The sequence below is a fragment of the Hemibagrus wyckioides genome, linkage group LG02, assembly GCF_019097595.1.
Source record: "Hemibagrus wyckioides isolate EC202008001 linkage group LG02, SWU_Hwy_1.0, whole genome shotgun sequence".
In the NCBI taxonomy this organism is placed as follows: domain Eukaryota; kingdom Metazoa; phylum Chordata; class Actinopteri; order Siluriformes; family Bagridae; genus Hemibagrus; species Hemibagrus wyckioides.
In genome coordinates, this window is record NC_080711.1 from 8,892,386 (window position 1) to 8,904,014 (window position 11,629).

At 37.7% G+C, this 11,629-nt stretch overlaps 1 protein-coding gene across 4 annotated transcripts in view; it reads right to left on the reverse strand.

Annotated features, from left to right (window-relative positions):
• Positions 1 to 8,263: 8,263 nt before the first annotated feature.
• The window catches only part of LOC131367224 (neurexophilin-1), a 33,563-nt gene continuing 30,197 nt past the window's right edge, over positions 8,264 to 11,629 (reverse strand). Inside the window, exons 3-4 of one of the 4 annotated variants that reach the window (XR_009206913.1) lie at positions 10,945 to 11,047; positions 8,264 to 10,441 (exon numbers count right to left, since the gene is read on the reverse strand). The gene's annotated coding sequence lies outside the window, so the exon portion shown is untranslated. Of the gene's footprint in view, positions 11,587 to 11,629 lie in introns of all 4 variants that reach the window. The other 3 variants (XR_009206912.1, XR_009206911.1, XR_009206910.1) reach the window with 3 other exon arrangements.

An 11,629-nucleotide genomic window follows, 5' to 3' on the forward strand; every position in this document is an offset into this window, starting at 1 on the left:
TAAAAATGAGTTTATTATTGTGTTTATATTACATTGTCTGGAGCCATACAAGTTCCTGTGAATAATAACGCATTAGAATGAGCACATTAATATAAATAAATCTAAATCTAAATTTCTGTCAATGATCTGAGGGCAAGAAGCCTTGATTATCACCACACATACATTACAGCACAGTGGAATTCTTTTTTTCGTGCCTCCCAGCTGAGGAAGTTGTGGTCAGAGCACAGGGGCAGCTATGATACAGAGCAGGGAGGGTTAAAGGAATCGCTCAATTGCCCAACAGTGGAGTTTGGGGGTGCTGGGGTTTGTACTCCAATCCTCCAATACACTAGAACCATCACTGCCCCCGAAAGCTGCTTTTATACAAACACCTTCTAAAAAAAAGAAACTTTCATATGAAAATAATTAACATATCTGACACAAATATGTTGTGATGAATCTACACTCTGCTGGACACTATGAAAAAAGACATAATTTAGTCTTTTCTCTAGCCTTGCATTCACATCAGCAACTATATTACGCTGCTCCTAGCTGGTCTGTTATGAATTTGTAATGCCCAGCTCATCCCTCCCAGACTTTGGAATTCAGATAAAATAACCAAAGTGTATACAGATCACTGGATTATTTACTTCTTGTTCATTTCGTCATCTCAAAGAAAATATCTCAGTTCAAACATACAAGCCTGTCTCCATGTGGCTCATAACCTATAGACTTACATAAGAAATAAATCATCAGCTGTCTCTTTATTACTGGCTAATGTGTGTGCAGGACTAACAAAAACTGCTTCCTGTTCGGGGTCACCACAGCGGATCATCCAACCCCAGTATTTGATTTTGGCACAGGTTTTATGTCAGATGCCTGACGCAACATTCCCATTTTATCCAAGCTTGGGACTGGCACTGTGAGTTAACCCCTCAGTAGCTGGGTTTGGTTCCCTGCCTGGGAATTGAGAGCGCTGGAACCTGCCGCTGAGCCACCAGGGAATACTGACTGTGAATACAACTGTGAAGCTGTAGAAATGGATTTATTATATATTTATCCTTACAGATGTTTAAACAGTCCATGTACATTGTGTTCAATCTGTTGTTTTTGTTTATTTATAACTGGAAATTCTCAAAGGAACCATTTTTTAGTCTTGTTTTTATATAAATAAATAATTTTTTTCTTCTGTTTTTGTTTCCACATCTTGAATTCGGATATTCAAAAAATCCCCTGGTTAAGATCTGTCCTCTTGAACCTTATTCTGATTCCATAAAAGATATGTTAAAAAATGAGCTCAACTTATGCGATAATAAATTTTAGGTGATTCAATTGCAGAGCTTGCTGATTTTTTTCAGCTGCCATGTGGAATTCCATGCCCTGGCATGTGAGGCAGTGGTAGCTCAAGTGGTTAAGGCTCTGGGTTATTGGTTGCAAGATTGGGGTTCAATCCCCAGCACTGAACAGGGGTGCTGTATCATGGCTGACCCTGCGCTCTGACCCCAACCCACCATGGATGGAGTATGTGAAGAAAGAATTTCACTGTGCAGTAAGGTATATGAGACAAACAAAATGTACTTAACTTAAAATCAGTTTCAAAAGCCATAAAAATAAAATCAACATAAACCTAAATATACTTCTGTACCTTGGAAAGGGAAATAATATAAAGAAGCAGTTGATTTAATATAAAGAACGCTGTTATTTGTGCAATATACGCTGTGTGGTATCAGGCTGAGGAGGTAAGTCAAAGCTCTAGTCCTGTGTGCTGTCCTGGGTGAGAGCCTGAATGACCTGTGGAAAGAAACTCAAAAAGTCCACTGTTTAAACGGCTGAGGTCTTTCACTATCTTCCTATCCTCGGTCCAGTACCGCTTGCTATAGATCAGGGGAGTCCACATTTATTAGCAAAGACCTGGATACAGGTTTTCATTCCAATAAAGCAGGAGCTACACCTAGTTGATCTTACCATTCATAATACTATGTGGTGTAGCTTCTGCTTGGCTGGATTGGACACCTCTGCTGTAGACAGGTCATGGAGCTCAGTGTGGTTCCTAAACCAGGCGTTGATGTCATTCTCCTTTATCACCCTCTTGCGATTTTCCTGAAAGAACCTATTGATCTGTGTTAGCAGGTACTAATAACAATCTTTAATCTAACCTTCATGCTAATACATCTACCTACTAATATCTGATACATACAAATATAATGCAAATATAAAATAACGGAAAACAACCAAAGAGTTTTTTTTTCTAATGAACATCTCAATTACATACACTTTTTTTTCATTTTAAACCAAAAAAAAAAAACAAATGCACATAGATTCTGTCTTTCTTTCATTATTTATTTTTGGTCAACTTTCATATCACATATCACAGGCAATTTTCACTGCAATCCTTCACTTCCAATGTGACAACGCGTACCGCATACAGTACAACACACACCTATAACAACTCATAAAGAAATCCACTCACACACACACACACACAGGTGTCTCTTATAAGAATGAATAATTGCTTTGCCAAGGGGTACAACTGTGAACCCTGTCTGGTATTTAAAGTTCTGTCTGTGAATTTTAAATCACTTCCCCTGATTCACAAGCTCTCACTTATAAAACAGGGGATGCTTGTTTTTGCTGGCCGAGACAGAGACAGGAGAGGCTGTCATCATGATCGACTCGCGTGCCTGTTTTAGATTTCTATTAGTTGGGATGCATGGGGACTGGGTGTGAAATGGCACAGCTATCAATAGGTTCTGTCTGACAGGACTCAACACTGGCATAAGCGAATGAGGTGTGATGTGCTGTGGATAAAAATTTATGTATATAAAATAAATATTCCAGATTAACCTGGAATCTCTGTGGGATAAGCATTTGAATACGTTTACCAGACTATTTATTTAGATGAGTAGTTGCCTTTTCACTTGAGTAAAGAAGTTTACAAAAAGGAAAGTTTATTATCTACGTGTCTATTTCCTGCCATTGAACAATGGCTTGTGATTGCAGAAGTTTCCACACATGACCTGGCTACTATTTAGACAAACCCAATAACAAGAAATTGACATTGGACAACCTGCAGTCGTCCAGCCTACAGTCTAGCAGCTTGTTTTTAGACACACTTTCCTTTAACTATGTTCGACACAGCAGGTGTGTTTCCCATTGTCACAGTGTAAGAGAGAAATACAGAAGACCTAACATCATTAAGTGTCCTGTCCTCAGCTCCTCCTCCATTAGAGTGAGCGTGGAACAGCGTGATTTCTGCCACAGTGGGCCTTTATTAGCTCTTGTTGTAGTTCCACTTTTTGTTCACTAGGTGCAATAAAGTCTAAATTGCTCTAATTGGGGCAGAGGGCACACTGTTCTGTCCAGAACATTGGTTTACTGTATTTCTGTCCAATAGGAAATCTTTTAAGTGTTTGTCACTCAAAATAACTCGTTCATTTTCAATTAATTTTCAAAGTGACACAGCCGTGAATGAAAACATTATGGAGAACAACATTTGTTTTTGAAGGGCTGACGTGAGAAAGAGCTAACCACTGAACCAGGAAGTAACACGAAAAGTTCAACTTATTAGACAAGGTGATCTACCACTTAGTTCACTTGAAGTAACCACTAGAGCCCAGTTTTTGGTACAATTGGGCATACGTCTGGGGAAAAAAGTGAAAACATCCAAAGCACATTTGGATATCCCATCAGTCCAGTGGTAATTTTTGGAGTGTGTGCAGTATAGCAGTGCGTCATTCAGGCCGGAAACTATTCTAATTATCAGTTTATTCATTCCATCTTCTTCTGGGCCCTGCAGACTTTTATTTCAAACAATCCCTCACTCTTCATTTCCCCATTAACTCAATTACCCTTTTCATCTAAATAACATTTCCTCTTTTATATTTTCAGTTTTATTCCTTTCCAGGGTCCATTAACTTAGCAAACATTTTCTTTCTTCCATATCCATTTGTCTCTTCCTTGTCTCACTCTCTCATCTTCTCTGTCTGAGTAATAAATATTACATAAGGGTTTACAGGGTTTTTTGGAGTACGAACCAATGACTCCATAATCATCAGTTAAAGGTTCGAGTACCTTGGCCTGTTTTTTTTCTATGTCATTAAACCACCTGGCTGCATTATCACCCACTCACTGTTGTCACGGTGATCACGAAGCAGCCACATAGAGCTTGCATGACCATACACACGCTTCAGTTCCAAACTAATATTACTGGAACAAGACATATTTGCAGGTATTTGATGAGTAGAGCCATGCTGATCTCTCACCTCTAGACCTCTCTGGCTACCAGGTAACCACACCCCTTAATCGGTTGTAATTGTTATGCTGTACTTCTTCTTATTTATTCCTTTCTTTCTCTCCCTTTTTGCTGCCTCCTGTCATCTGAAACCATTGTTAACTTCACAGTAAAAAAACTAGTTTGGTTTAACCATAACAGAGCACTCTCAATCACAGTAAATTCTATACTTCCAGTTAAAAAAACATTTCTAACATTTAGCTAAATTGGAAGGACCCCAGTCTATAATCTCTCACTTCAAATGACTTTATGACATCCACTACATGGCCATCACACCCGCATGTGCTTTTTAAACATCTGATTCCAGATTTATTATCATTGCTGTTATACTAAGCTCCACTCTTCTGGGAAGGGCTTCCACTAGATTTTTGAGTATGGATGTGAGGATTTATCAACAGGATTAGTGAGGTCAGGCACTGATTTTGGATGAAACGATCTGAAGTGCAATCAGCATTCCAGTTCATCCCAGTGGTGTTCATTGGGTTTACATCAGGGCTCTGTGCAGGATACTCAAGTTCTTGACCAGTGGTAGCTCAAGTGGTTAAGGTGCAGCATTGTTGACCAGAAGATCACCACCAAGCTGCCACTGTTGTGCTCTTAAGCATGGACCCCAATCCCCCTTCCTCCAGGGTTGCCCCATCATTGCTGACCCTGTGCTCTAACCCCAACCCCCAAGGATGGGATATGCAAAGAAAGATTTTCTCTATGCAGTAATGAATATGTGACAAACAAAGACGTCTTAACTTCTTTGTGCACAGGTCATACTGGAACAGATTGTTTGGGCACCTTAACTCTAGTAAAGAAATGCTACAACAAAGATATCCGATACAACTGTGAGCTTCCATATTTGTTTCAACCACATATGGGTGTGATGGTCATGTGTACACAAACATTTGGTCATATAGTGCACATTCCTGACTCACATAAACATATCAACATTATAAAGGCATCTTGATTTTGTCCGCTTTGATATCGAACACCTGCGTCATGTGACATAGATTTGCAGAGAATTTTCCAGGGGTTGAAAATACTTGAGTAGCTGTATTGTGTTACTATACTTTGTATACACTCAATAACTTGCCCTAACCCTCCAGAAGCACTGCACTTTCTGACAAATCCTTTTGGATGTTGTGCATATTTTATCGTTACTCGGCCATTACTTGGTTTTTTGTTTGATTTAGTTGGAGATTATAGAAAAGTGCATTTAATCTCTACACTGAAGAAAAGCATAAAACCTCTGTTCCCAGAGGATATAACAGAATCTTTCCACATATCTGAATGAGCTATCTGTAAAAATGACTGAAGTGATAGATTTGGATTTCAGTAATAATAAACTTAGACACCCGCCCAAGTTAAGTCTTATTTAGTCTGAATAGGGCTTTAGATTCCAGGCTGATGTACAGCATCATGATTTAGTTTATCTGAAACAGCATAAGTGTACTTCTAACCTGGCTTGTGTTTTTTCACCGCCACAAATTGACCTGCCAGTTCGCTCTACAGCTGATGAAAGTTTTAATTATAAGTGTTAACGTTAAGGTCAGAAAACAAGCAGCTGATCACAGATGGACAAACTCCACACTAGCATTGCCATAAAAAAAACTTCTAGATGTTCAACATCTTCTAAGAATCCATCATTAACTAAGATATACTAGATAATAAGCTTTCTTTAACACACATATATTTCCTGTTCTGAGCTTGACATTTAATAAATGTACTCATTATTTCTTAAACTATATCAGTGACCTTCACAGTCATGCCTGTGCAACGTCAGTCCAGAATTAACCAACTGGTTTGGTAAGAAAAGTTTGTATTGTGTGTTGAATTAATAAAACATCCTGGAATAAAATGTTTCAAAACCAGACCCAGCTCCCTCCATGCCTTTGCCAGTTAATTTGTGCATTGATCCATTGAGACGGTTTCAGGCAGTGATAGATATCACCCTCTTGAGAGCCATTTAGCTTCTCACTGAATATGATCAACATCTCACAGTAGATCTCATCAACCTTAACACTACACTGTTTAGTGGATTTGCTGCTTTTAATATATCTATAAGCTGTCATAACCCACTGTTTAATGTAAAGCAGGGACCATTGGTGATCATGTAAAAATCACTCTTGGCTTTAATTTTCTAGCTTTGTCCAGCCACCTTGACATTACGACAAAGGCTCCGAACCTGGTCCTGGAACCAAGGTCATGAATACAACTCCCAGGATCACTAGGGTGTCACGGTGTCGATTGTAAGATGCTTTGGATGAAAGTGTAAGTGTCAAATGTAAATATAAATCATTTTAAATCAGCCAATTATCAGGCTTTTGGTTTTTGTCAGGTTGTGGTTTTTGTGTTAAAGCGGGGAAAACACTAAAATTTGACAAAGTTAGAAAGTTCTACTGTAAGAGGTCTCAGTTACTTATAGTGTACACAGGGGCAGATTTAGTGATTCCAGGTATGGGAATCTCGTGCATGTGCAGTATGATAGGAACGTTCCACTATTCATGAATCGTGGGGGGGGGCATTTGAAAAGATGTAATAATAACGTTAAAATCTTAATGGTTATAGACAGACCATACAATATATGATAGAAAAGTAATAAGTACTATATGAGTTATATAGGCTTCTCGGTATTGGCCCTAAGCGGCTGCTTACCTCATTTATTGGTTAAGTCCGCCCCTGAGTGTACAAACACCTGAACCCTTGTCTAAGGTAGAGAGTATTTCTACTTTAAGACCATTTGAAATCTACTTTGTGAAAACTTTATTTGAAAACAAATTTAACCAGCATTGTCAGTTTCATGATGTGAAAGTCACAGAGGGATTCGCATTTGAATTACCAGCTAAAAGTTAGCAGCATTTCATCAGACTTCTGTGCAGGTGACTTTATTATCATATACACTTAGTTACAACAGTGTAATTGAGTGTTGTTTTATAGCTTACGGGCAGAGCAGAGCTTCCTGACTCCATCATTGCAAGAATTTTGTCGGCACAGCGGGTTTTTATACAGCGTCGTATTTTCTGAAGAACAGTGATTTTGTTTGGGGAAATGTGCTGGAAAAAGCACTGATATTTTAAATTGGCTTTATTTAGCAAATTGCCTAGTCAACTTTCCAAAGTCTTTTCAGCTAGAAGGATCCTTTTTGTTATATTTCTTTATTTTTTTTAGAAAACAGTCTATACGGTTAAATAAAATGTACTCTGTTTTAAATGGAAAAAATGGGATGAATCCTAGTGTTTCAGGTTAGAAATAAACAGTTTGACGTTGAAGGAAGTGAAAATGCAGCACAATCCACCGAACACACTGAACAGCAGAACTGAATAAAAATACAACTGCATGAAATCATGTTTATGATGGATTCTAGCAAATAGAACAGGAGACTACAACAGGAGAATTGCTGAGATTTTGAACCTGGATGTCATTTGTCATTTATTAGCACAAATGGTGCATTGTTTTGTTCTGGCCACACTGGAAGCTGACAACTTGCTACTGGACCAAAGGCTAAAATAAGCAAGATTTTATGCAAGGTTTAATATTACTACAGGTGGTGTAAAGCAGCTTTTTTGTCCCTTAAATTTCCCATAATGTATCAGAGGTTTTAGCATGGCCCTCTTGTGGTCTGAATATAATACAGGGTGTTTCTATACATAGGGGAAATTAACACCTTTTTTTTAAGCAAGTTGTAACTTTATTTACACAGCATTATCATTATGATCGGCATTTCCTTGGATACATAGAAATAAACGTCATCTTTCCCATTCATGATGAACTTGTGTTAGCACATCTGGTGTTATACATGTGATTGCACTTTGAATGCATTCCTTTAAGTGATCTTTGTGTTGTGTTTCTGTTTTAAATGATCTTTTCTTGGTATACCATGTCCTTCTTTTGTCAGTTTTAAATCTAAATATAAAACATGTATTGTATTTTATATATATATATATATATATAAAAATAAATATATATATATATATAAATAATGCACAGAGACATTTGGAACACCCTGTAGACTAACCTGAAAGTTAGAGAGTTAGATGGAAGATCATGTTGGGGCTGAGGATATGGTGGAGCTGAGAAATGAAATATTTAGAGAAAATAGATCCAAACCATTGGTGGGATTCAAAGTTGGGTGGGATTCCATTTATTATTATTATTATTATTATTATTATTATTATTATTATAGGTAAAACTGTGAAAATTTAAATACACTTTAAAAAAAAATCCTTCAATTTATTGTAAAGAAAACAAGCATGAAAATCCCGAATTCTCAGCGATTTTTTCATGCCAATAAAAAAAACCCTTAGTGTCTTTTTCCACCTCGTTTTAATCTTCGAACACAAAAGTCCGAGGAAAATACATCATGAAGTCTTGAATTGTTACAAGTCGAAAAGATGGCACTGATGGATCCATATATGGATGTTACAGCTGATGACACACAACATCACATGAAACACATCTGCTTTAAATTGGTGTATAGGCTTCAAGCATTTTGCCAAGAAGGAACATGAAGGAAGAAGAATGGGACAAGTAACTGATAAGCCCCTAGAAATGTCAGTAGCCATGTCAATAAATAATAAACATTTTTTGAGCCAACAATCTCGACCACAGCACATGGCTATTAAATGCAACTTTAATGCAATTTCAACAAATTTGTCATTTCGAGAATCCTACTCATGCCAATATTCCAAAATACCAAATTAAAAGAGTAGATGGTCCATGCATTAAAGAAAACAAACAATAAAATAAACAAACATTTAAACAACAACAACAAAAAAAAAAACAAGCAATAAAAAGTACTTTATTTTACAATATTTGCAAAAGCAATACATTGGGGGGGGGGTAATGCTTTTTTTTGTCATTTTTTGGGATATGGATTGGAATAATGATACATGGATTGGAGGAAAAGTAGTTGTTGACTACAAAGTGTGAGAACCACAGTGTTCAAGGTTCAAGTTTTTAAAGATTCCAGGTAGGATCACATCAGAAATCTAGAATTTATAACCACCCAATCATTAAGGATCTCCATTTCCCCTCAATAATGCAAAGTGATATGATTGGGGTAGGATTCATGTGTACAAAAATACTATTAAGTACAGCCTCAAAATATTGAATCATTCGGTTTAAACCACTCCATAGATCCATGTTAAAGGACTGAGTGATATAATACAGGTAGAGTTCAAAAAGATTTCTGATTTATTCCATTGTCCACACATCTGAAGTTGCAGATTTGGGTCCTATTTGGGTTCTTTCAGCCTTTAAAGCTAAATCGTTTGTTCAGTTTTGTTCACGATTCACTTATTTAGATCAATTGTTTCAGATGTGTCCTTGTTTTTCTGTTGTTCTTTGTGTTTTTCCTCCTTTTCTCTGCGCTATGCTTTCGTTCATGATCTCTTGCTGGTTATTTGGCTTCGGAGGCACTCTGCTCTTTTAAATTACATTACATCGCGTTGAGTGGGAGCCGACCTTCCAAATTAGATCTACGTTCCCTCCTGTTGACTTTTTTCCCCTCCTTTCATCATTCTCACCAAGGTTATCCTGAGGCAGGCTGCACTCTTACAGGGGAATAAAGGGGTGCCTGCCTCGAGGGAGAAAAGAAGAGAGGAGAAAAGTAATGGCTAAAGGAAGAGAAAAGGAGAGAGAGAGAGAGAGAGAGAGAAAGAGAGAGGGGTGAGGGTGTGAGTGAAATGGAGCAGAGAGGTGGAGGTGTCGATAACTAGGCTGTAATCGATCTTGTTTAAAGCTGTGTAGCATGCTGACTGTTTGAACTCATCTGCTTGTTATCAGTAATCAGAGATTTAATTAAGGTGCCGAGCAGATTTAAAGTCAATTAGGGCCTCGAAATGAGTGCAAAAAAGTGTGTTCATTAATACAAAAGTGTCAGAAAAAGAGAAACGGACACATAGCTTAAGAAAATGCAGGACGTGGGGGAATAATATAATGGAAAGGAAGTAAAAATACCATGATAGAATAAAAGAAGGAGCAAATGAAATTTGCCTCAGTTGGTACAAAATATTGTGCCATTAATCTCCCTCTAACACAATTTCTCTCATTCTCTCACTCGCATGCTTCTCCGTATGGATTATTACCTGCACCTTTTGTCCGAGCCCGGTGTTGCCGTGGGCATTCAATTGGAGTATGCAAATGCAGCAATAATGAAGACTTTCACATCGGGTCTGTCTGAAACTGAAGAGAGATAAAAGGATTGATACCCTGATGCTTTGCTGAACAAACTGACTGCAGGCGGCAACAAGACATCACTTTATTGACATCTGCTACCTGATGTAGTAAAATTAGCCTTTAATAATTAGACTAGCTTCGTCTGATTTCTCACTAAAATTAAAATGACATATTCGTCAAAACTGTTATAGAAGTAATTGCTCGGCAGATCTGTGAGCAAACTGTAAGTGGGTTAACACATATTTACGTTTGCTTTTGCTCAGCTTGATGGAATTAAATATTTACATAATGGCTGGAAAAAATAGTGCACATTATCTGTGATCTACCAAGCTAATTTTACTCCAAAAATAAATAAATAAATAAATAAAACCTTCAATCTATTCTGCTCAGAAACACTGGGTGGGAATACACCCTGGATGGGATGCCAGGGCATCTTGCACACAAACACATATTTACACACCGATTTACACACACACATAGGATCAGATTAATTTAGCCAGTTCACCTACCTGCATGCTTTTGTGAAGAACCTAGATGAAAGCAACAAAATCACAGGCACAGCATCGGAAACGTCATAGAGACAGTGAGCTCAGGATTGAACTGGAGACCCCACTGAAAAATAATTTAGCACAGCATACAGCATACAGCATAAGCTCTACAGTATTCCCTTCTGTGCTGGTGTTATAGTGTACTAGATCCTGGGATCAACCTGATATCATAAAAAAAAAAAAATTGGACCAATTAAAATGAATCATGGCTATGTTGATGGCTGGTACAAACTGTCACTGATATCTGTACATATGACAAATAAACGTGTTTTGTTATAAATGCTAATAGTACTTCTAAACCTAACCCTGACTTTCTGTTATTTTCAGGGAACCTGAGTTGTGTGAATTGATACCAGTTTGCAAGTATGATGCCATGTTGGCTAGGATAATATAAACTGCCCCAGAAAATCAGCAAACATTAGATTTAGACTCAGAATAGTTGACCTGTACTTCAATTTCTCATATCTTTGTCAAAACAGTGCTGATACATGGACTCTTCAACCCAGCAACATCCTACCTTATCTTCTCACCTGATTTTACTCGTTTACGCAATCGATTTGTCTTCAAACTACTGATGTTCTACTGCTCGGTTCGAATGAAAACCTGCATAGACACCAGATAAATTGTTTAAGCCCGCGGAACTCAG